The sequence below is a fragment of the Pteronotus mesoamericanus genome, unplaced genomic scaffold (assembly GCF_021234165.1).
Source record: "Pteronotus mesoamericanus isolate MK-2021 breed Mesoamerican mustached bat unplaced genomic scaffold, CSHL_Meso_final contig_56, whole genome shotgun sequence".
Taxonomy (NCBI): Eukaryota; Metazoa; Chordata; class Mammalia; order Chiroptera; family Mormoopidae; genus Pteronotus; species Pteronotus mesoamericanus.
Genome location: NW_026555201.1, coordinates 21,426,277 through 21,448,609, shown reverse-complemented (window position 1 = coordinate 21,448,609; position 22,333 = coordinate 21,426,277). Strand labels below are relative to the sequence as shown.

Here is a 22,333-nt window from a genome sequence, read left to right as displayed (position 1 = left end):
AGAATTGATTAGGTGATTAATAATTGTCAGAGTTGGGTGATGGTACAGAGGGTTTACTGCAATGTAACAGTCTCTCTATGTTTGCATGTAATCATAATTTTCTGAAATAAAGAGTTTTTAGAAACAGTATATGAAATGATACTTAATCAGGATTGTGTGACAAGGTGAGGTACATAGTGCATCAAGAGGTATTTAGTACATGATACATAGAGAAACTTTTAGGATATAAGTGAAAAATAAGTATATCTCTCCTGGGATGTATTGTGTGCGAATAGGCGATGGGTAGGAAAAAAATGGGGTAAAAAAGAAGTTGATATATTAGAGCAGAGATAAATGATTTTCATTGGTGTTTTCTTTGTTTAGACATCATAAATACTAATTTTAAGTGTACTAAAAATTTTATGTAAATCTTTTTTTTATAAAGCTTAATGATATAAAATTAAAGAACTAAAACAGTGCTCATTCTTACTGCTCAACAACTAGTAATAAGGTCACATTCATGCATCATTTTTAAATGCATGAATGTGAGTGGGGTTCTGCATGATCGTCTGCCCAAGGTGAGCAGGCTTCAACAGAACCCAAAGCCTCAACCACAACCTCGGTGTGGATCTCAGCGACCCTGGCTGCCCCTGAAACAGCCGGCTAAAGGGCAGATCGCAAAGGCCACGGGAGCTCTGCTGGCCTGTTCCAGGCACAGGGAAAAGACGAATACCTTGCTTTTGAATGAAAATAAAACAAATTTTAAATGGTGGTATTATGGAAAATTCCATTATTCATGGTAGCTGATCAGACTTAGCAGGTACGTGTTTATTTACTAAAGATGAACCCAATGGAACTACTGAAAAGACAGAATTTTTTTAAAGGAAGCTTTTGAACAAGCATGGAATTAAAACCATTTCTCAGATTATTCCCCTCTGAATTTTAAAAAAAGGAGCATAAATCCTATGAGGCCAAGCTGTGTCTTTTGGGTATTTTTGATTTCTTTCTTACTGATGCAAGACTGGGGCACCTGTTACCCTTACGCCTCAGGGAGACATTTCTGTAAGAGAAAGGAAGTTCCAGTACCTGTAGGTCCTCAAGCCAGGAATCTTTCCAGAGAGAGCAACAAATTGGTAGGCAGAACTGTCTTAAACATCTCTGAAAGTGGTTCTTGCAGCACTCTGGGCATCGGTCATGCTGGAATGCAGGGTCAGTATATCATTGAAAATATTGTTGCTGTCACAGAAATTGCCAAAGTGGGAGAGTGTAAAACTCTTGTAAATGAAAACTGAGAGATAGTCACCCTTCCCATCTTTTCTTCATTTGACAGCAGTCAGGGTGGAGCCAAAGGAGGGTGCATTCCTAGTCAGAAGAAAAAAGAAGCAAAGAAAATACACAAACAAAAAGAATATGATGAAATACAAAAGGAGGCAAAGAGAAATAGAAGACTTATGAAATGGGATAGAAAGGCTGACCAGCCTTAACTACAGAGGAGGCAGCCCATCAAACTAATGGCAGACACCCCGAAGCCTGAGAAGAAAGAGGCTCACTGGAGTAAAAGCCCAGAATAAAGTGCAAGATGAACCAGGGAACGGAGTTCCTTTACTGGTGCCAATAGGAAAAACTGCCAAAGAAAACGTAGAGATACAAAAACATGCCACAGGAAAGAAGTCTCCAAAAGAGTCCCGGTCCCCACGCACCTTGCAGGAAGGAGGCCTTCCCAACTGTGGAGACTCCACAAGCAGGAGAGCCCAAGATATCAGGTTAAAGGCCCAGGGAAGAAGCCAAGAGTCAAACAAGAGGTAGAGAAGGAAAGAAAACCTTCTCTGGGGGAAAAAAGACCCAAGACAGATGCCCCAAAGCCAGAGGCCAAGTTCTTCATTACAGATAATAAAGCTGAAAAATTTAGCTCTCCACACCCTCAAACAATGGCCCAAAACACCCACAGTGCCCCGGTTGACCTAAAAGCAGTGGCTCAACCAGGAGCAAACATCGGAGCTGTCCAGAGACCTTTTGAAAAATACATGGGTCCTGACCCCTGCGGCAACCTTCTCCAAGAGAGAGGCCTGGACTCGAATATGTTTAAAACCTCCACATGTAACTCTGGTATACATTTGTGGGTGTAAGAACCAGTAGTTTGAATCCATTTTTTAAAATTGCTCTTCTGTGTATTTTCTAATATCATAGAAAGTGCAGTGCTTTTGTTAAAGTGTAGGATTTGCTTCTGAGGGAAAAAAAAATGATGACTGAGTTTTGTAGGAAAAATGAGAGTAAACCCCCCAAAATATGAAAAAAAGATGCTGTAATTCATGATGAAGAAGCAGTTTTAGCCTTTTTTAAAAAAGATCATGAACCACCACCCCAGAAAAATTGGCATAAATATAACTCAAATATCACAATATTAGAGTGTTTAATGAACATGTTCATGGAACTGAAGGGTAAGATCACTTTTTAAAAACCTTTTCCATTTTCGTCCTCTAAGACAGGCTATACAACTATGACTAATAGAAACATCTTGTATTAGAGACAAAAGGCACCACTAACAATTATGACAAGAATGTAAGCCTAATATTTTTAAAATTTAAAATAAGCAAAATTATGAGATAAAACCTCCACCAGTTAAATACATGATGATTTTGAACTTGTAACTGTTGGAGAAGGTAATCAAAAGGATGTGACCACCCATTGACCCATGACCCCCAACTGGGGGTTCTTCGCTGCACCTCTTCCCACTATAAAAGTCACATTCAAGAATGCAGTCTTGAGAGAGCGGCGTGTTGTTGAGACCGTATGGATGGTATATACAACTGAATCCTGTTAAAGCCTCTCTATAAAACTTTAAGATTCTGGCAGGTGGGTGTGGAGATCTACTCATCTCGTGGTCACGCAAGACAAGCCTGGTATGTAAGTTCCCTTGTTTGTTAAATCTGCCACCTACCACTATGGAGTGGCCTGCTTCTTTCTTCTATCTGTCCTTGCCTTCTGTGTATGGGAGACAGTTCTGAATTTTCCCTGGGAAGCTCCTGAGGGTGCAAACCTACAGTAATAAATAATAGGAAGAATAGTAATTAAAAAATGGTAGAGTGTTTATCCTTTGTACCAAAGCTGGTACTAGGATAAAGCAAGCAAGGCACCTAGGGAGCAAACTCTAGAAAGGTACTTACTCTCTGGGCCATTGTGTGCAGGGTTGGCACCTGCAATCCAGTACCTCCTTAAGTTCTGTCCCCTACATGCCTCACTTGCCTTGCCTTAGTCCCAGCCCTGCCTTACATTAATCCAAGAAATCCAAATTACGGTATGATTGCCAGACCCCACTGACAATCCAGCTACTCCTGAATTCCTGATTCACAGAAACTTTGAAGTAATAAAGTTTATTGTTTTAAGCCATTTGTTATGCAGCAATAATTAACACAACAGCAGATTTGAAAATTTTTGTCTTTGTACCTTAAAAAAAAGGAATTCTGTGTTGATAATATAGTGTTATCATAGTGGTTAAAAGCACAGACTCTGGAGTTAGACTATCACAATTTCAATTCTGCATCAGTCATTTGTTAGCTGTGTCACCTGGGGGAAATTACTTAACCTGTGTGTGTTTTAGTTCTTCATCTATAAAGGAAGGAAAATAATAGCACCTATACTACAGGGTTGATGGAAGAATTAAGAAAGTGAATCTATTTAAATTCTATCAAATAATAGGCATTATAAAAATGTTATTATTTCTAACTATTTTGGTCTCTGCTTATTTCTTACATAGATGCATGTATTATTTTTTAACGATGAGTGAGGTGCAACTTTCCTTATGTGTAAGCATGTTTCACTCATACCTTACATAATAATACCCGGGAGTAGATGTGCATAGCTTCTGGAGAGGTATTTTGTATCTCCAGAAGAGAAATGGATTTTAGGTGGGGAAACTAATTTTCTGGATTATGTAACCAGGAAAACATCCCCTTGTTTTGCACATTTTGTTTGATGGTTATCTCCTTCTTTCCATATCAGAGGTGCTCCCAGTTCCAGTAACTGGGGTTAAATTTTTGCATGTCTCCTATAATAAAAGACTCAGATAGGTTAATTGTCCAAATGTTGCATGCCTCTAGCATGGTTGCACTACCCTGTAAATGAATCTTTTATTCTCTTGCACTGGATTTGTGCATGTGTGTGTGTGACCTACATACATTCTTCTTGCTTTAAAGGAATGTTCTCACTGCTCTGCAGACATCATCTTGCCTGAGCTGGAGGTTACCATGGTGATGTGGCCATACAGGATAACTTCAAGACTACATCTTGCTGAGTTGTTTTCAAGGAGAATCGAAGACCGTTGTCTTTTACTGAGAGGCTCTACTTAAAATTGACCCTCCCTGTCATTTCTTCCTGAAATAAATAAAGAGCTTTGTTGTTGGTAGATATTCAGGCTGGCTGTTTTCAAAAGCAGAAAGTTGGTAGCATTTATCTTTGTAGTTTCCTCTCCTGTGACCTTTTCCTCCTAAACAGCATCCTTTTGTTTTTCCCTCTAGGCATTTGACCTTATGTTACCTCATATCTTCCTAACAAGGAATAAACTCATCTGGTAAACTTATCCACACTATGATATGTCTTTTAAAAAATGACATCACTGTATTTCAGTTGCATTATTTAGACTCATTTGACAAGTTACAACCATGGAGTTACTCTAGAAGAAAAAAAATTTTTTTTGAAAAACGCACATGTGATAGAAATCTCAGCAGTTAGCTATATGCAATGAGCTCTTAATTTTAAATTTAAAACTATAAAACATGTGATTAGCTTTCAAGTAAGTCCCCAAATGTGTCAATTTCTGCCCAAAACAATGCAAGTATTTTTTCTTCTGTCTTAGAGGAAAAAATTCTCCTGAAAATGACTTCAACTTACTTTTATTTTCTTAGTGAGTACCATTTACATTTTGTTTTTATTTTTATTGAATTGTCTGAAATAGTTTTTTAGACTTTCTCAACATTTTATCAGATTATCTAGTTGGGTATCAAAATCTTCAAAAAATGTAATTACACTTCGTCAATGAAGAAAACAAAAATAACTATTCCTGGTAATGATACTGTGAAGTAAATACATTTGAATCTTACACTATTTCTCCTTATTCATATTTGTAGCATTCTTCTAGCATTTCATATTTGCTGTCTGGTATTTAACTTTTCATGTGTACAATTATTTCCTCATCTAAGTTGAAGACTTCATGATGTCAGGCATCATGCTTTGTGTTTTGTTGTTTGTTTCCAGACAGCACTTAATTAGCAAATTCATAAGCATTAATTGATTGACAAATTTATTTAGAATCAACTAAAGGAAGCATGCCAACTTTCAGGGAATGTGATTACTCATAATTTTCCCCCAGAAATATTTTACACTAGCTCTTCTTCAAGTTTTGGGCTTTCTGCCTTAAAAGAGGTAATGTTTGCTTATGCATTCAACTAATTCTTATTGAATGCTAAGCTTTGTTCTTTGAGATATGAACCAAGGTTAGAAGATCCTTGCTTTTATGAAACTTACATTAGTGAGAGTAAATAAACAGACCAACAATTAAGCAAACAACATATAACTCCAATAAATAAAAAGAGGCTCATAATACAGAAACTCTGGGGCTACTTTGGAATCACCCTCTATAGACAAATTACAGTCTGGGAACATTTAAGAGTATGTTGGCTTTAAACATAAAAAGAAAGTCAATGTTGCTGAAGTGTAGATGACAAGAGGAGGGGATTATTAAATAGTGGCAAAGAGAGGGAAAAAAGCAAGGACATGGAATGTCCTTTGTAAACTAAGGTGAGGGATTTGAATTTTTTAAAAAGTTCAATAGGAATCCATTGGAAGTTATTATGAAAGGATGAAGCAAGATCTGATTTACACTTTAAAAATAGTAATACTAGGTTTCGAAGTGGAGAGGATTTGGACAGGATGCAGTTAAGGTGTGGTAAGGAAGCTACATCAGAAAGTCAGATTTTTCTTTGATAAGTCTGAAATATTTGTTTGACACACATGCAGAGATATGCGGTAGAAGAAAGTTGACTTCTACAGATCCAAAGAGAAAGGGTTGAAGATAGGGATTTGGGAACCATTGGTATTTAGCTGGTATGCAAAGCCATAGGTATAGTATAACATTAACTAGAAATATTACTTTGTGAGAATATGGAGAAGAGGATGAAGCAGAGCCTTGAAGCACCTCAACACTTAGAGGTTCAATAGAGAAGAATCGTAAAAGAGACAGACGGTGTGGTGAGAGGACAGAGGAAAAAATGAGACAAGAGGTAAAAGGACTGAAAAGTAAAGTAAATGTGGTAAAAGGACAGCGACATAGTTAAAGACAAGACTAGAAAGAGGTACACGGGATGTGGTTCCATGGAAGTCATTGGTGATTTTGACATAAGCAATATCAATGGAGTGGTGGGGACAAAGTCTGACTAGGGTGAGTTTACCTATGAAAACAATGACAAGATCACATGGTATATATTAGTTGATGACAACAGTAATAAAATGAAAACATCTATCATTTGATGGGTGCTGGCTTTGTATGGCATGTTGCTAAGCACTTTTCATGTAATATTTTACTAAATGTTTGCAACAATACCTTGCAAGCTATATTATTATCTTGATTAGATAATAATTTAGAGATTAGGAAATTGAGACCTAGAGAACTAAGTGATTTGCTAAGTTGCATTGTTTTATCACTAGAAAAGGATTTGCAGCATTGGTGTTAACCTAAAGAATTAAAGGAGCAAAATAATTATTGTGCATTTTATTTTCTATATATTTTTGCTTTTTAATTACAGCAACAGTTTGCATATGTTAAGTTTTGTTTTTAGAGTTTATTATCATAATTGGATCACAAGAAAGTGATAATCACATTAATACTACAAAGAATTGATGGCTGCAGAAAGTAATATTTCTGATTTTTCAGCCCTACGATTCAAATCTGGAGGACTTAAATTATCTCTAAAATATGTTTGTGTCAAAGTTCCAGATATAATGAATACACTTTAGAGTGAGGGAGCTTTTTAAAATTTCTTATTTAATTTTAAAAATTAAATTAAATTTCTCATTTAAATTGTTTCCCTTAAATGTCACAGTAAAATAGCTAGAATGACCCATATTTCATGATTTAATATCCTTAACATCAACTTGCATAATTTTAGACTATCAGACTGTACAAACATTTAAAATTTAAAAATGTATCTAAAAATGGAAGTGTGCTATGGTAAGTTAAATACCTGTGTAAATTAATGGAAAACAAGTATCTATTTACCTTGCACTATATGAAAATAATTTCAGAAAGATTAAATATTTAAATGTGAAAACTTAAACACATTAGGAAATCTAGTCTTTTTAAAAATAATATTGGATTGTGAGTAGCCTTTCTAGCATAACAAAAAATAAGAAAAGCACTGAATGTTTTGACTACACAAAATAAAAAACAAAGAGAAACACAATACGAAAATAAAAAAAATAAAAACCTAAGGAAATACATATATTATACAAAATTTGTATAATATCCATATAAATAGTTTATACAAACAACAAAAGAAAGATGAACAGCTCAATTAAAAAACTGGGCAGAAATATGCAAAGGTAATTTAAGGCAAACACAGTGCCCAGTGAACGAGGGAAAAGATGTGCAATCCCAGTAGTCATTCCAGATATTCAGACTGGAACAGTGTTGAAGTTGTTGTCTTCACTTAGTTCAACAAAAGGAAACAAAAGAAAACTGCTAATAACTAATGTAGGGTGTGGAGAATTAGACACTTTCAAACACTGTAAAGAAAGTGGAGAAAATGGCAAATGTAAATGAGAATGTTCTAAGGAGGAGTGATAAACATTTGTTGTGGGGAAATTTTGGGAAAATCCCCAATTATTTCCAGCTGTATTAATTTTTCTTTTGTAATGGACTAGAGAAAACTAGAGAATTTTTTTTGTAATGTATATGATTTATAAGTGAAGCCTTCTAACTATCACTAAGCCCTTTTATCTAAGGTAGAGGTTTTCACACTAGGCTACATACACATGAGAAACATCTGGGTAATTTTAAAAAATACCCCCTAACTAATAGGGTGAAAATCTCCGGGGCATAGACACTTCTAATTTTAAAAATCTTCCCAGTGGAATGTAATATGTACTATGTTGAGATCTTTGTTAGAAGTATCTTCTTCATCTTTTCTATTAGAAGAGTGAATAACAAACCTAAAGCCCATTCTATTGTTCAGGAAAATTGCTGACCTACTTTACTTAATGGAGAGAAAAGGATTTCTCTCTTAGCTGAGCTTATCTAAAAGGAATTTGCTTGAGTAGAGGCCTAAAGGGAATAAGCCTGGGGAGGCTGGCTAGGTTTCATCAGCAGCATCAATCTCTGTCCAGGAAACATAATAATGGATCAGAGCACCTCTTCTCCTTTTTCCTCATTTACCTTGACTGTCTCTGGAGCTTGGGAAGCTTCAGAGAGGTAGGCTCCTACCTTTAGTTAGAAATCGAAATCAGAGTGGGTCATATTATGTTTAGTTGGGACTGAAAGACAGATGAAGACATTTGATTTAGCTTTGTTCCTCTGTGACTTGAAATTTCCTTTTCATTGAATTACAGTGTGATTTATCCAAGGGAAGGAGGCTGATCAAATTATGCCAAACACCAAAACAATATTACTGAAGCCTATTTGTACACAATGTGGTAATATTCATTAAAAAATTTTGTCATACCTTGTATGCTAGAACTTCCATATACTGAGTTATATGAGGTGTGATTTCCAAAAATGGCTATTAATAACTTCTCCCTTCACTGTACATACATAAGCTTCAAGAAATGGGGCCTATTTTCTCTCTTCTTGAATGTGGGCTAGACTATGGCTTACATAGTAGACCAATAAGATGCAGTGGAAGTGACATTCTGGGATTTTCATACTAAAACTTAAGAGATACTGCAGCTTCCATTTCTCTTTCTTGAATCTCAGTGGACATCCTATAAAGAAATCTGGGCTACACATTTTGAATGATTAGAGGCCACATGAAGAGACATCCGAAGGATGAGAAGCAGCTTTAGGGGAGATCCCAGTTGACTGCAGCTGTGTATGAGTGAAGCTACCTCATAACACCTAGAGCAGAAAAACCATTCAGCTGAGCACTGCTTATGGTCCTGATCCTCAGAGTCATGAGAAATAACAAATCTTTGTTGTTTTAAGCCACTAAACTCTTAGTTGGTTATATAGTCATAGAAAACACTCACCCATTCACTCATTCATTTGTTTGTTTATTCGTTATTGAGCACCCATTGTTTACGAGGTACCATTTTATATCCTGGAAAACAATACAGAATGAGATAGATAAGATTCTTTCCTTTCAGAGTTTACTTCCTAAAGGAGATCAATAAAGGAAGTAATATCAGACTTCGATAAATGCTGCAGAGGAATTAACTATGCCAATGATGACATAGAGTCCCTCTATGGAAGATACTATCATAGAAGACTTATCTGAGAAGATGACTTTTGAGTTGAGATATACAGGATGAGAAGGCTCCACCCAGTCCTACAGAAAATTTGAAAGTTTCAAGCAGAGAAAATGGCAAATGTAAATGGGAATGTTCTAAGAATAGAAGAAAGGATTATGGGGCTAGTGTGCAGTGATGGATGAGGAAAAGAAGTCAAGGATTAGTCTATTTAAGATGACTGGATAAAGAAGCTGTGGCACATATATACAGTGGGATATTATTCTTCCATAAAAAAGAATAAAATCTTACCATTTGTGACAACAGGGATGGACTGAAAGGATGTTATGCAAAGTAAAATGAGTTAGGCAAAGAAACACATGTACTGTATGATTTCACTCATATGTGGAGTCTAAAAACCAAACAAACAAACAAAACAGACTCACAGATACAGAGAACAAACTGATGGTTGCCAGGTGGGAGGAGGGCTGGGTGGCTGCGTCTAAAAATTGAAAGGATTAAGAGATACAAATTGGCAGTTACAAAATAGTAAAGGTAAGGTACAGCACAAGGAATATAGTTAATAATATTGCAATAACTATGGTGTCAGAGGGAAAATAGACTTAGGGGGAATTACTTAATAAGCTATGTAAACGTCTAACCACTGTGCTATACACCTGAAATTAATATAATATTAAATGTCAATTGTAATTGAAAAATAAAATAAGTTGTCTATTTAGCATTTTGTTAGTCACACTAAGATTTTAAAATTTTATCCTAAAGTTTAAAAATGTTATGCACACTACGGATTCATGTGAAATAAATTTAAGCATATAAATACAAATTAGAATGTGTAACAAACACTTTGACAGTAGTTATCTTTGAAGAGTTGTCTTAAGGGAAACTTTTACTTTTAAAAGCATATTTTTATAATGTTTTAATTTTTATAAATTTAACAGACTCTAACTTTCTTCCAAAATTATTCTCTTTTTTTATATTAATAATATTGTAGCAAATGGACATGCTGAGACTCTTGTGGTTAAAGCATAGTGATGTGGCCAAATATGGAAATGGAAATAACACGTGTCATTCTCGTTTGAGGCTTTTGCAATAGTGGGTTGGTCTTTTCCATGCTTTCTTTCCTCTTATTTTGGCTGCTTGCAGAGGCTGATGAGAATAATAAATCCATGTGATGAAAGGAAACTTGTTCCTGAATGATTGCATGGAGGAGAGGCACACTGATTTATGAGCAAGAAAAGTGCTAGTGTGCTAAGCCTCAGAAATTTTGGAATTTGTTATTGTTACCACAGTTTAAGCTAACCTAACTATATACACTGAAGTACATGCATTGCTCTCATAATGGGATTATATTTAATGTAATAATTTCAATTGTACTTTAAGTTAAGCCTAAAGTCCTTATGAAGCTTTGTTGTAAAAAGATGAGGAATTAATTGGAGAACCAGAACAAGTGATTATTTAGGGGTTTTGTGAAACAATATTCAATAATTCCAGGGACTAATCTTACAGTCTTTGGAAGATAAGGATCCTCAATTCTCTTACCATATCACCTTATGTATCAAGGACTAGGAAGTATCATTAGATTCTACCTTGTCAATTCTCACTTTATTACCAAAATACGATAAAAATAAAATTTTACATTGTCAATTTCCCGAGACTATTATTAGATTATTAATTACAGAGAAAGTCTCTTGTTATTAAAATTAAGTAACTTGTCCTTCAAGGACTGGGCATGACAAATTGCCTTGGTATGTTCCTTGAACTCTCTATTCAAAATATTAGCATCTGTAGCATGTATGCATAATTCTGAGAACATAATTCTAAGTATGCATGTCCATTTAAAAAACAATTCTAGAAGTCATACGAAGACAATCCAAAGACAATTCTAGAAATCATGCAAAACTCACGTAGTTCATTCTCTCTTTATTTTCTTTCTGACAAATCCATCCAAAATAATAAAGCCTTTTCTAACATCTGTCTCATTGTTTTTGGCAAAAGTGCAGCAAACTGAGTTCATAGAATTAAAAAAAATATATTCCCTATTTCCAATCTAATATTCCTGAAATGACACATAATCTAGTTCTGTTCCCTGCAAAAATTCAGACATTGAAAGAAAATCTGCTGTGCTGTTATCACTAATATTGAAAAAATTGATTTAAAAAAACCTCAACTGTTTAGTAAATTGTGTATCTATCTAATGAAACATAAACACCATTAAAATATATTATCTGAATACTCTATAGTAGCCTAGACAATTTTATGTTAAATGGAAATAAAGAACAAACTGACAGTGACCAGAGGGGCGGGAAGGGAGGTTAATGGGGGAAAGGAGGGTGAGGGGCAAGTCAAGGAGCCTGCATAAAGGACCCATGGGCATGGGCAACGGGGTAAAGATCGACTGTGGGGTGGGGGGCAGGGGAGACAACAGGGGAAAAATGGAGCTACTGTAATTGAACAATAAAAACAATTAACCAATAGAATAAAAATTGTATTTGTGATGCTGTGACTAAATCATTTTATAAGGGTGTAGATAAAGTAAAAGAGTTTATTTAAATGATTTATTGAGATAGCAAAATCTTGCATGGATATTTTCCATTTTCTTTTTTCTTTTTATTCTATTAATGATGTTATAACATTGTTTATACATTTTGTCATTCACTTATTCAAAATCAGTTTTTATTTGTTGCAAATAATTGTTGGGTACCTCTTTTATCCTAGATTCTTTTTGGGGCATTGAGAATACAGCCTTTGTAAAGACAAACTTACTGCTTTAATAAAGCTTACATTCTACTGAGGGAGAGATGCAATGAACATATATGTAATATAATTTGCTTTTTATTTTGGGTCTTCTAGAAAGTAGACACAGAAATGGATGTAGGACTGAAAAGGCTTACTGGGGACTAACACCAGTAAAAGGAAAATGGAGGAGGGGGCATTGGGCAGAGGTCAGCCATGATGATGCACCTGACAATAAATATCGCTACCTATCCAACGGGGCACTCCGGAACAAAATATTCTCATTAGAAATGGCTAGCTTTTTGTATTGGCACATGGCATAGCCATTGGCTGAGGTCTCCAGAGAAGAGTTGTCTCTTGTACTTAAAGCCAAGGCAGGTCCTGAATGGCTGGAGGCTATTAGCACCACTCCTTATTTCTGGACAACAGAGGGGAGGTCTGAGAGATGCATTTCTGTTTTTATTTTTGGTTTTTATTTTCTGTTTTTATTAAGTAATTTTTTATCATTATTCTATTACAGTTGTCCCAGTTTTCCCCCTTTGCCCCCCTCTGCCCATCTTCCCCGCCGCTGCTCCCACAGTCAATTCCCACACTGTTGTCCCTGTCATTCACACATATCCTTTGTCAAGGCCCTTCCCCTTCTTTCCACCATTATCCCTCTCCGCCCTCCCCCTCTGGTCACTTTCAGCCTGTTACTTTGTCCAAATGTTTTTAGATAAAAGTAAGGTAAGAAGAGAAAGTGATGTGGAAAGTTAATTTAAAATAGGAGAGTAAGGAAGGCCACTGATGAGAAATTAAATAAGCAGACACATGGAAGTTAGTTTCAATCCATTTGAGAATCTGGGGTAAGGATATTCCAGGAAAGTGAAGAAGAGCAAGTGAGATGGTGCTCAGATGGGAACAACCAAGTACGGCTGAAGTGCAGAAAGGTAGCAAAAAGGATGTAGTAGACGAGAATGTGAAGAAAGGCTAAGAACATATGTAGAAACTGAAAGATATTTTTCTGAATATTATAGAAGGTTTTGAAAAGGAGAGTACCGTGATCTCATTTACATTTTTATCATTCACATTGGAGAACTGAGGTTTGCACTAGGTTGTTAGTGGTGGTAGATGTTCATAAAGGTAGGATTCAGGTGCATATTGAAACCTTGGCTTTCTGATGGGTTCAATGTGGGAGATGAGGAAAACAGAGAAGTCAAGGATGACTTCTTGGCTTGTGACTGGAGGAAATGAGAATGGAGGAGAAGAATGCGGGAGGGATAGGTTAAGGTCCTAGTAGAGAGCTAAAGAGTTGTTTCAAATATGTTAAGTTTAAGGTTTATATTAGATTTCTAGGTGATGGGTAAGCAGGTTAAGAAGAATATCACAAAACTCAGAGAAGTAGAATAGAGATTAAATTTGGGAGTCATTAGAACATAGATGAAATTTATAGCAAAGAGATTGGATGAGATCACCTTTGGAAGTGAGTGTAAATAGAGAAGCTAACCTCTGATTAAGCCCCAAGACAGTTCACAATTAGGAGAGACAGAGGAAGAGGTGGCAAAGAAGGTAGAGAAGGAGCAATCAGACTCATAAGGAGGACAACACAAGGAGATGTGGTGTCCCGGAAAGGCAAGTGTTAACAACAACAACAAAAATGCAGAGATGATGATCAACTATGTCAAATGCTGCTGAGAGGTCAAGTAAGAGGAGGACTAGGTGTTGACTGGAAATGATACAAAGGGAATCAATGGTGACCTTGATAGGAGCAGTTTCATAGCAATAGCAGTGAGTAAAGTCATGTTTGGAATCAAGACTAAGAAAAAGGGAATTGGAGTTTGAGATAAAAGAAGCAATGCAAAGGGATGTGTGTGTGTGTGTGTGTGTGTGTGTGTGAGTGTGTGTGTGTGTGTGTGTGTGTGTGTATTTACATTTTAACTCTATAAGGAATTTTTTAAAGAGGTACTATATATTGTGTACTACATTTTTTCTCTTACAGATGACAGATCTGAAATATAGTTGAATGAGTTGTTGAAGTCAGTCAAGCTCTACTGTTAGGTAATACTAAAATCTTTATAAATACTGTGCTTTGGTAAAAAGATTTGTATGAATTTTTCTTATGCAAAAGTTTTCACATTGGATGCCAACAGCTAAATATATCAATATAAATTATAGTATAAACGTTTTTGTTTGGAACAGCATTCAATTTACATTTCTGCAATGATAATTATACTAGTGGGGGAAAAATTAATTGGTAGTTAAGTTATAGCAATTGCTTTGGGCTCATACATGCTATTATTATTATATTGTTTCCACATAAATTATTTCATTTAATACTGAAAAATGATCCTGTGGAAGTCCTCTATAGATGCGAGATCTGAGGCTCCGAGCTTCAGGAAATTTTCTCAAAATCACGTAGCTAGTTTCAGACATGAGATTTGATTGGGAGTCTGCTGTTGGGCTCTTGCTTACTCTGGTATGCAGTGCTACTTCTTGATTTAAAATTACCAAACAGCTTAGAGGAGGCAATCATTTAGGTCCTGTGGGACACCAATCAAAACTTTTAAATACTTCAGAATGAATTATAGCCCAATAACGAAGGATCTAGGAATTATGCATGTAAATTAAGGTTATTATTTTTTTTTGGTTTTCCTAGAGCGTGTGCTTGATTAGCTAACTATGACAGTTGACCTAGTAAGTAGAATGAATATCATATTAAATTTTTTTTGAGTTTTGGGGTTCTGTATATATTCATAGTGAAGAAGTATATTTGAAATTTCTTTTTCTTTAAATTTATTTTTCAATTACCTTTGACATACAACATTATATTAGTTTCAGGTGTATAACACAGTGATTAGATATTTATATGTTTTATGAAGTGATCACCCTGATAAATCTAGTACCCATTTGACACCATACTTAACATTTCTTATGTATAGAAATTCAACTCTATAGATTTTAACATTTTTAAGATCAATATACATTCATATACACAATAGTGAAATTAAAAAAAATTCTTGATCTTGAAGAATATATTATAAGGTGAAGGAATAAATTGGCATATTTGGTATTGATAAATAAACAATGCAAAGATTAACACATTTATTAATTACTGTATTTAAAATAGTGATATGAAGCTATAGTGTAGCACTAATTATGATATAATGTTAAACTGAGTATGTACTCCAGAGCTATGGCAACTATTACCTAGGTAACCACAAAAATATCTTGATCTGAATTTAAGAAATGAAAAGATTTCTTTTGGATTACTGTTATTGCAATATGTAAATAAGCACATAATTTAAAGTGACTTGGAATTGTGTAAAACAAATTTTTAAATTACATTTTTACATGATTAAAGAAGATAAAATAATTGCAAAATTTATTTCAATAAAATATATCAAACAATATGTGGTAAAATTTATACTTTTTTTACAGGTTTTTAAAAGGATTTTAAAAAATTTTTTATTTAGTTTTTAAAAGATTTTATTTATTTTCATTTTCATTCATTTATTTATTTATTTTTAATTAATTTATTTTTTCATTTTTTTAAATTTATTTTTAAATACATTTATCTCTGCCTCCCCCCCACCCCACTTTCCCTTGCCCTCTCCCTCTTTCCCTCCCTCAGCTCTTCCCCTTTGGTTTTGTCCATGAGTCCTTGCTATATGTTCCTTGACTTTCCCCTTCCCTTCCCTTTCCCTGCCCGCCCCTCCCTCCTTCCCTCTTGTCTCTGTTAATTTCTTTTCCTTTCAGTGTTGCTGGTCATATTTTCCTTGCATCTTTGCATTGTTGGTTAGGTTCCGCTTATAGGTGAGATCATATGTTATCTGTCTTTCGCCCCCTGGCTTATTTCCCTTAGCATAATGCTCTCCAGTTCCATCCATGCTGCCGCAAAGTTTAGTAGTTCTTTTTTTCTATCTGCTGCGTAGTATTCCATTGTGTAAATGTACCATAATTTTTGATCCAATCACCTACTGATGGGCATTTAGGTTGCTTCCAACACTTGGCTATTGTAAATTGTGTTGCTATGAACATTGGGGTGCATAGGTCCTTCTGAATTGGCGTTTTGGGATTCTTAGGGTATAGTCCCAGCAGGGGAATCACTGGATCAAAAGGCAGTTCCATTTTCAGCTTTTGGAGGAAATTCCACACTGCTTTCCACAGTGACTGCACCAGTCTGCATTCCCACCAACAGTGTACTAGGGTTCCCTTTTCTCCACAGCCTCGCCAGCACCTGTTGTTTGTGGATCTGTTTATGATGGCCATTCTGACCAGTGTGAGGTGGTCCCTCATGGTGGTTTTGATCTGCATTTCTCTGATGGCTAGTGATGCAGAGCATCCTTTCAAATGCCTCTGGGCCCTCTGTATCTCCTCCTTGGAAAAGTGTCTGCCCAGGTCCTTTGCCCATTTTTTTATTGGATCGTTTGTCTTCTTGGAGTGGAGTCAAGTGAGTTCTTTATATATCTTGGAGATCAAACCTCTATCTGGTGTATCATTAGCAAATATATTTTCCCATATGGTTGGCTCCCTTTTCATTTTGCTGATGTTTTCTTTAGCCGTGCAGAAGCTTCTTATTTTGATGAGGTCCCACTTGTTTATTCTTTCCTTTATGTCCCTTGCTTTAGGAGACATATCGGTGAAAAAATTGCTGCGTGGGATATCTGAGAGTTTTCTGCCAATGTTCTCCTCTAGGGCTTTTATGGTGTTGTGAATTATTTAAGTCTTTTATCCATCTTGAGTTTATTTTTGTGTATGGTGTCAGCTGATGATCCAGTTTCAATTTTTGCATGTAGCCGTCCAGCTCTCCCAACACCATTTGTTGAAGAGGCTATTATGGCTCCATTTTATGCTTCTGCCCCCTTTGTCAAATATTAGTTGCCCATATAGACCTGGGCTTATTTCTGGGCTTTCTACTCTGTTCCACTGGTCTATGGGTCTGTTCTTGTGCCAGTACCAGATTGTTTTGAGTAAGGTGGCTTTGTAATATAGTTTGATGTCTGGTATTGTGATCCCTCCTACTTTGTGTTTCTTTCTCAAAATTACTGCGACTATTCGGGGTTGTTTATGATTCCATATAAATTTTTGAAATGTCTGTTCTATTTCTGTGAAATACGTCATTGGTATCTTAATAGAGATTGCATTGAATCTATAAATTGCTTTGGGTAGTATGGACACTTTGATGATATTAATTCTTCCTCTCTAAACATTAATTATTATTTTCTAAACATTAATTATTATTAATTCTTTCTCTCTAAAATCAGTAAGTAATTTAAAAAGAGAGCGATTTACAGGCATGTGGGGAAGCTGGCCTTGTTTTAGGTGACTTAGGGTTGCATAGTCGAGAGGCTTCATTAGAAGTGATTGTTCTCAGGTGTCCCAATATTGAAAGAACACTTTTGTTGCCAGGCAGATTGAAAATTCTAAATGATCTGCATGGACAAATTATCTATGCCCAGAGTAGACATAAGGGTCCTGGTCTTGGCTCAGCTGTGTTTTAAGGTATGTGACGGTATGTAGTTGGAGGCCCTACTCTAGCACAGGCTCCCTTGATAGTAATAAGATTTTCTTTACTGTGTCTCACTAGTTTCCAAAATGAAAGCATTAACATTTTGGTGACTGACCGTTTTTTGGCTCTCATTTCCTGCTTAGTTACAGACTTACATATGGCTTTTTCATCTTTCTGTTCCTCTTTGATTAATCTCCTTGTATTCTCTCTATGTGGAATTTATCACACACTAGTTAGAATGTATGAAGTAATAAATGTATATTTTTATATACAGTGCTAGATAAGGTGGTATCAGTGAGGACAGAAAGACATATGTGTGAGAAGCTTTGACAAATTTCCACAGTTAAATCTGGGAAGTCAACTATTTTTAAAAGTGGAAAAAGTTATTTTGTGTTCACTTTCAATATCTTATTAATATCTTTATGTACACATTTCAAGAAATGGCAACTGGAGATTGCTGGGCTGTTCTGCTACTAGTTACGGCTAACATTTATAAATGTGTCTACATTAGTTTGCTGGGCTGCCATATCACAATATTATAAAGAGTGGCTTAAAGAACAGAAATTTATTTTCTCAAATTCTGGAGGCTGGAAATCCAAAATCAAGGTGTCAGCAGGTCTGCTTTCTTCTGGAGGCTCTCTTCTGAGACACCTTACAGAGAGCTGCCTTCTCACTGTGACCTCACAGGGCTTTTTCTCTGGGCACACGTGTCTCTGGTGTTTCTCGGCATGTCCAAATTTTCTCTTCTTTATAAGGATCCATTTAGGTTGAAACAGGACCCACCTTAATGGCCATATTTTAACTTAATTCTTTAAAAGCCCTATCTCCAATATAGTCATATTCTGTGGAAATGAGAGTTAGACCTTCAACATAGAAGTTTGGGGAGAGAAAGACACAATTCAGCCCATAACAGTAGCTAACATTTAATAAATGGCACCAATGAGCCTGCACTATTCTAAACCCATTTCTTATTCTGGCTTGTTTAATCTGTGAAACAAACCTGTGGGCTAGATACAATTAAAAATTCCATTTTACAGATGTGAAAACTGAGATTCAGAGAAGTGAAACAACTTTCTCAAACTCACAAAAGTAGTAAGTGGCTGAGTAGTGAACAAATATGTGGCCTATCCTTAGAGATGCTCTCTCAGCCACCATATCATTTAATGCTAGTTTATATAAACACAATGGTGAACACATTAAGAATGGATCCTCAGTTCAAAAGAAGACCTACTTGTTTTTTGGGTTTTTTTTTTCTCTCTATTACTCCATGCCTTTCAGAAAGCATTTTGATCTCTTTAGGTCATCCACAAAGTTATTTTGCAAATAAGCAAGACTACATAAATTTCAACTGTTGTAGTAATTTAATCTGTAAGGGTGTGTTTGTCACATATATTTATGGGCAGTCTGGCTACTGAGTTGAGGCAAGACTGTGTTAATTTCTGGAGAAACCAGGTTCATGACAGTGTGGATGAGGGAAGGCCATGCAGTGTGTGGCAGTGAAACTTTTGGCTCCTATAGTAAATAGAGCATGGTACCAAAAGATCTTCAGCCTGGTCTGTGCATACATTCTAACTTCACAATTAAGTGAAAGATTTTTTTATTCTTAAAATATTCAGAGGTGAGAAAGAAAAAAAATCAACACTTGACAATGGGAAACTGGTTTGATACAGCTGTAGCCTTCAGAGTTATTTGAAGTGGCCTGGTAATTACAGCCAGTGGTTCCCTCCTTGGACATAAACAATTTCATGGAATATCAACTTCAGACAAGGCCACTCCAGGGCCATGATGACTGAGTGAGAAAAAATAAGGCCACTTCATAAATCATCTTATCAATATCAGACAAGGTCACTTCATAGCTTTTTGTTAAATCATTTTTTAAAGTTTTCAATTACAGATGACATATAGTATTGTATTATTTTCAGGTGCACACCCAGTGATTAGACATTATATAACATGCTAAATGATCATCCTAACAAATCTCATACCCATCTGACATCATCCATAGTTATTACAATATCGTTGACTATATTTCCTATGATATACATTATTTACAATACATTCTTATGACTTGTAACTACCAATTCGTACCATTTGTACCAATTAATCCCCTCACTTTTTCTTCCATTCCCCCAAATACCTTCCCACCTAGCAATCATCAAAATGTTCTCTGTATCTTTGAGTGTGTTTCTGCTCTGTTTGTTTATTTTGTTTTTTTTAGATTGAATTGTTGATATGTATTTATTTGATCTTTTTCTTCTTTCTTCTCCTTCCTCCTCTTTCTTCAGACCCTTTGACATTTCATTTAGTACTGGTTTGGTGATGATAAATATCTTTAGATTTTTCTTGTCCGGGAAGCTCCTTATCTGTCTTTCAATTCTAAATGATATCCTTGCTGGATAGATGAATCTTGATTGCAGGTCCTTGCTTTTCATCATTTTGTATATTTCTTGTCAATCCTTTCTGGCCTGTAAAGTTTCTGTTGAGAAATCAGCCGAAAATCTCATGAAAGTTCTCTTGTTGGTAATTAACTGCTTTTCTCTTGCTGCTTTTAAGATTCTCTCTTTGTCTTTAACCTTTGGCATTTTAATTACTCTGTGTCTTGGTGTGGACCTCTTTGGGTTTATCTTGTTTGGTGCTCTCTGAGCTTCCTGGACTTGTGTGTCTATTTTTTTCCACTAGGTTAGGGAAGTTTATCATCATTATTTTTCAAATAGGTTTTCAATATTTTGCGCTCTCTCTTCTTCTAGAACCCCCATGATTCAAGTGTTGGTATGCTTGAAGTTGTCCCAGAGGCTCCTTATATGATCCTCATTTTTAAAAAATTCTTTTTTTTCTTTGTTGCTGTTCTGATTGAGTGTATTTTGCTTTCTTATATACCAAATCACTGATTTGATTTTCAGCTTCATCTGCTCTACTGTTGATTCCCTGAAGAATCAACAAATAAATTATTCTTCATTTCACTTATTGTATACTTTCTTCATTTTTGACTTTTTTTTTTTTTTTTTTTTTTTTTTTTTACTGTGTCCATGTCCTTCTTTATGCTGTTGAAGTTCTCACTAAGTTCATCTACTCTTCTCTTAGGTTTATTGAGCATCTTTATAATCAGTGTTTTGAACTCTGCATTTAGTAGATTGCTTGTCTCCATTTTGTTTAGTGCTTTTTCTAGAGTTTTGTTCTGTTCTTTCATTTGGAACATGTTTTTTTGTCTCCTTATTTTGGCAGCTGCCTTGTATTTGTTTCTGTGTATTAGGTAGAGCTACTATGTCTTCTGGGCTTGGTAGAGCGGCCTAACATAGCAGGTGTCCTGCAGGGTCCTGTGGTACAGCCTTCCTGGTCACCCAGGGATGGGCACTTCGGGTGCATCCACTGTGAGTGCCATGTGCACTGTCCTGTTGTTGTTGAGCCTTGAATGCTGTTGGCCTGTCAATGGGAGGGATTTACCCCTAGGTCGATGGGCTACAAGGACTGGCTGTGACCACTGTGGAGAATCAGCTGTGTGGAGACCCACCCCATGGAGCAGGACTTAATTTAGTGGGGCTCTGGTGCCACTACTGAGTCTGCTCCTTGATTGTGACACTTGTGGAGGTGGTTGGGTAGTACTTTGATGTGGTCTGAAGCTGTCCAGCAGGACACTGGATCTGGGGCCTTCTGGGAGGTATAGGACAAAGTCAGCCATCACTTGTGTTCTGCCTGGGGTCACCCGCATGAACTACATAGTAACCTATAGGTGGCTGCTACCTGTGCTGAGTTTGAAGGTACTGATGAGAGGTCAAACTGTGAACCAAGGCATGCTGCCAACAGTGTTAGGCCTGGGGCCACTTAGCAAGAGGTAAGGGGCTTGCTTGAGGGCAGATGCTGCTTGTCTGAGAGATTTTAGAGAAGTAGAATCATGAGCCAAGATAGGCCATTTGTATGGAAAAGTCATTGGGAAGAGCTAGGGTGGGCCTGCATGTCAGTGGAGGGGTCCTCAGGGAATCACCAGGGCAAACAGTGACAGCTAGGTTGATAGAGTCTCAGATGTGCTGCCCACCTGCTGGCTGGGTGTGTTGAAGGCTCAGAAAAAGAAGAATGGCTCTGCCAAGCACTTTTGTCTGGAAGAAGGCTGCCCCTCCTGTTTTCATCCTGATGCCAGACAACTCATTTCCTCCCCATATGTCCCTAGTGCCTTTTCATCTGTGCCCCAGCTCTCGAACTCAGGGAGAATCTGAGTAAGTGGACCCTTTAAGAGGAACTGCTTGGGATTTCAGAAGGCCTCAGACTCACTCAGTCATCATCCCCACTGATTTTTAAGGCTAGAAGTTTTGGAGACTTCTCTTCCTGACACTTGAACCCTGGGCTGGGGAACCTGGTGTGGGGCTGGGATCCCTCACCCCACAGAGGGGATCTCTGCAGCAGAGATACCCTCCCGATTTATATCTAACACATGTGAGTATGGGACCAGCCAGTTCCACATCTCTGCCTTTCCTACCAGCCTCAATATTTCTTCTTTTTTATATCCTTGCTTGTAGGGCTTCTGTTCAGCTAGATAACAGGCAGTTCTGAATGATGTTTGTTCTGTAGTTGTAATTTTGATGTGGTGTGGGAGGATGTGAGCACTGCATTTACCTACACTGCCATCTTGAACAGAAGCCTCCATTTCATAGCTTTTTAGGCACGAACAAAAACACAGTCACTGAGCTT

The 22,333-nt window shown here is 36.5% G+C and overlaps 1 pseudogene; it reads left to right on the top strand.

Annotated features, from left to right (window-relative positions):
- Positions 1-278: 278 nt before the first annotated feature.
- On the top strand, positions 279-1,463 carry LOC129076010 (ribosomal L1 domain-containing protein 1-like; annotated as a pseudogene).
- The last annotated feature ends 20,870 nt before the right edge of the window (positions 1,464-22,333 follow it).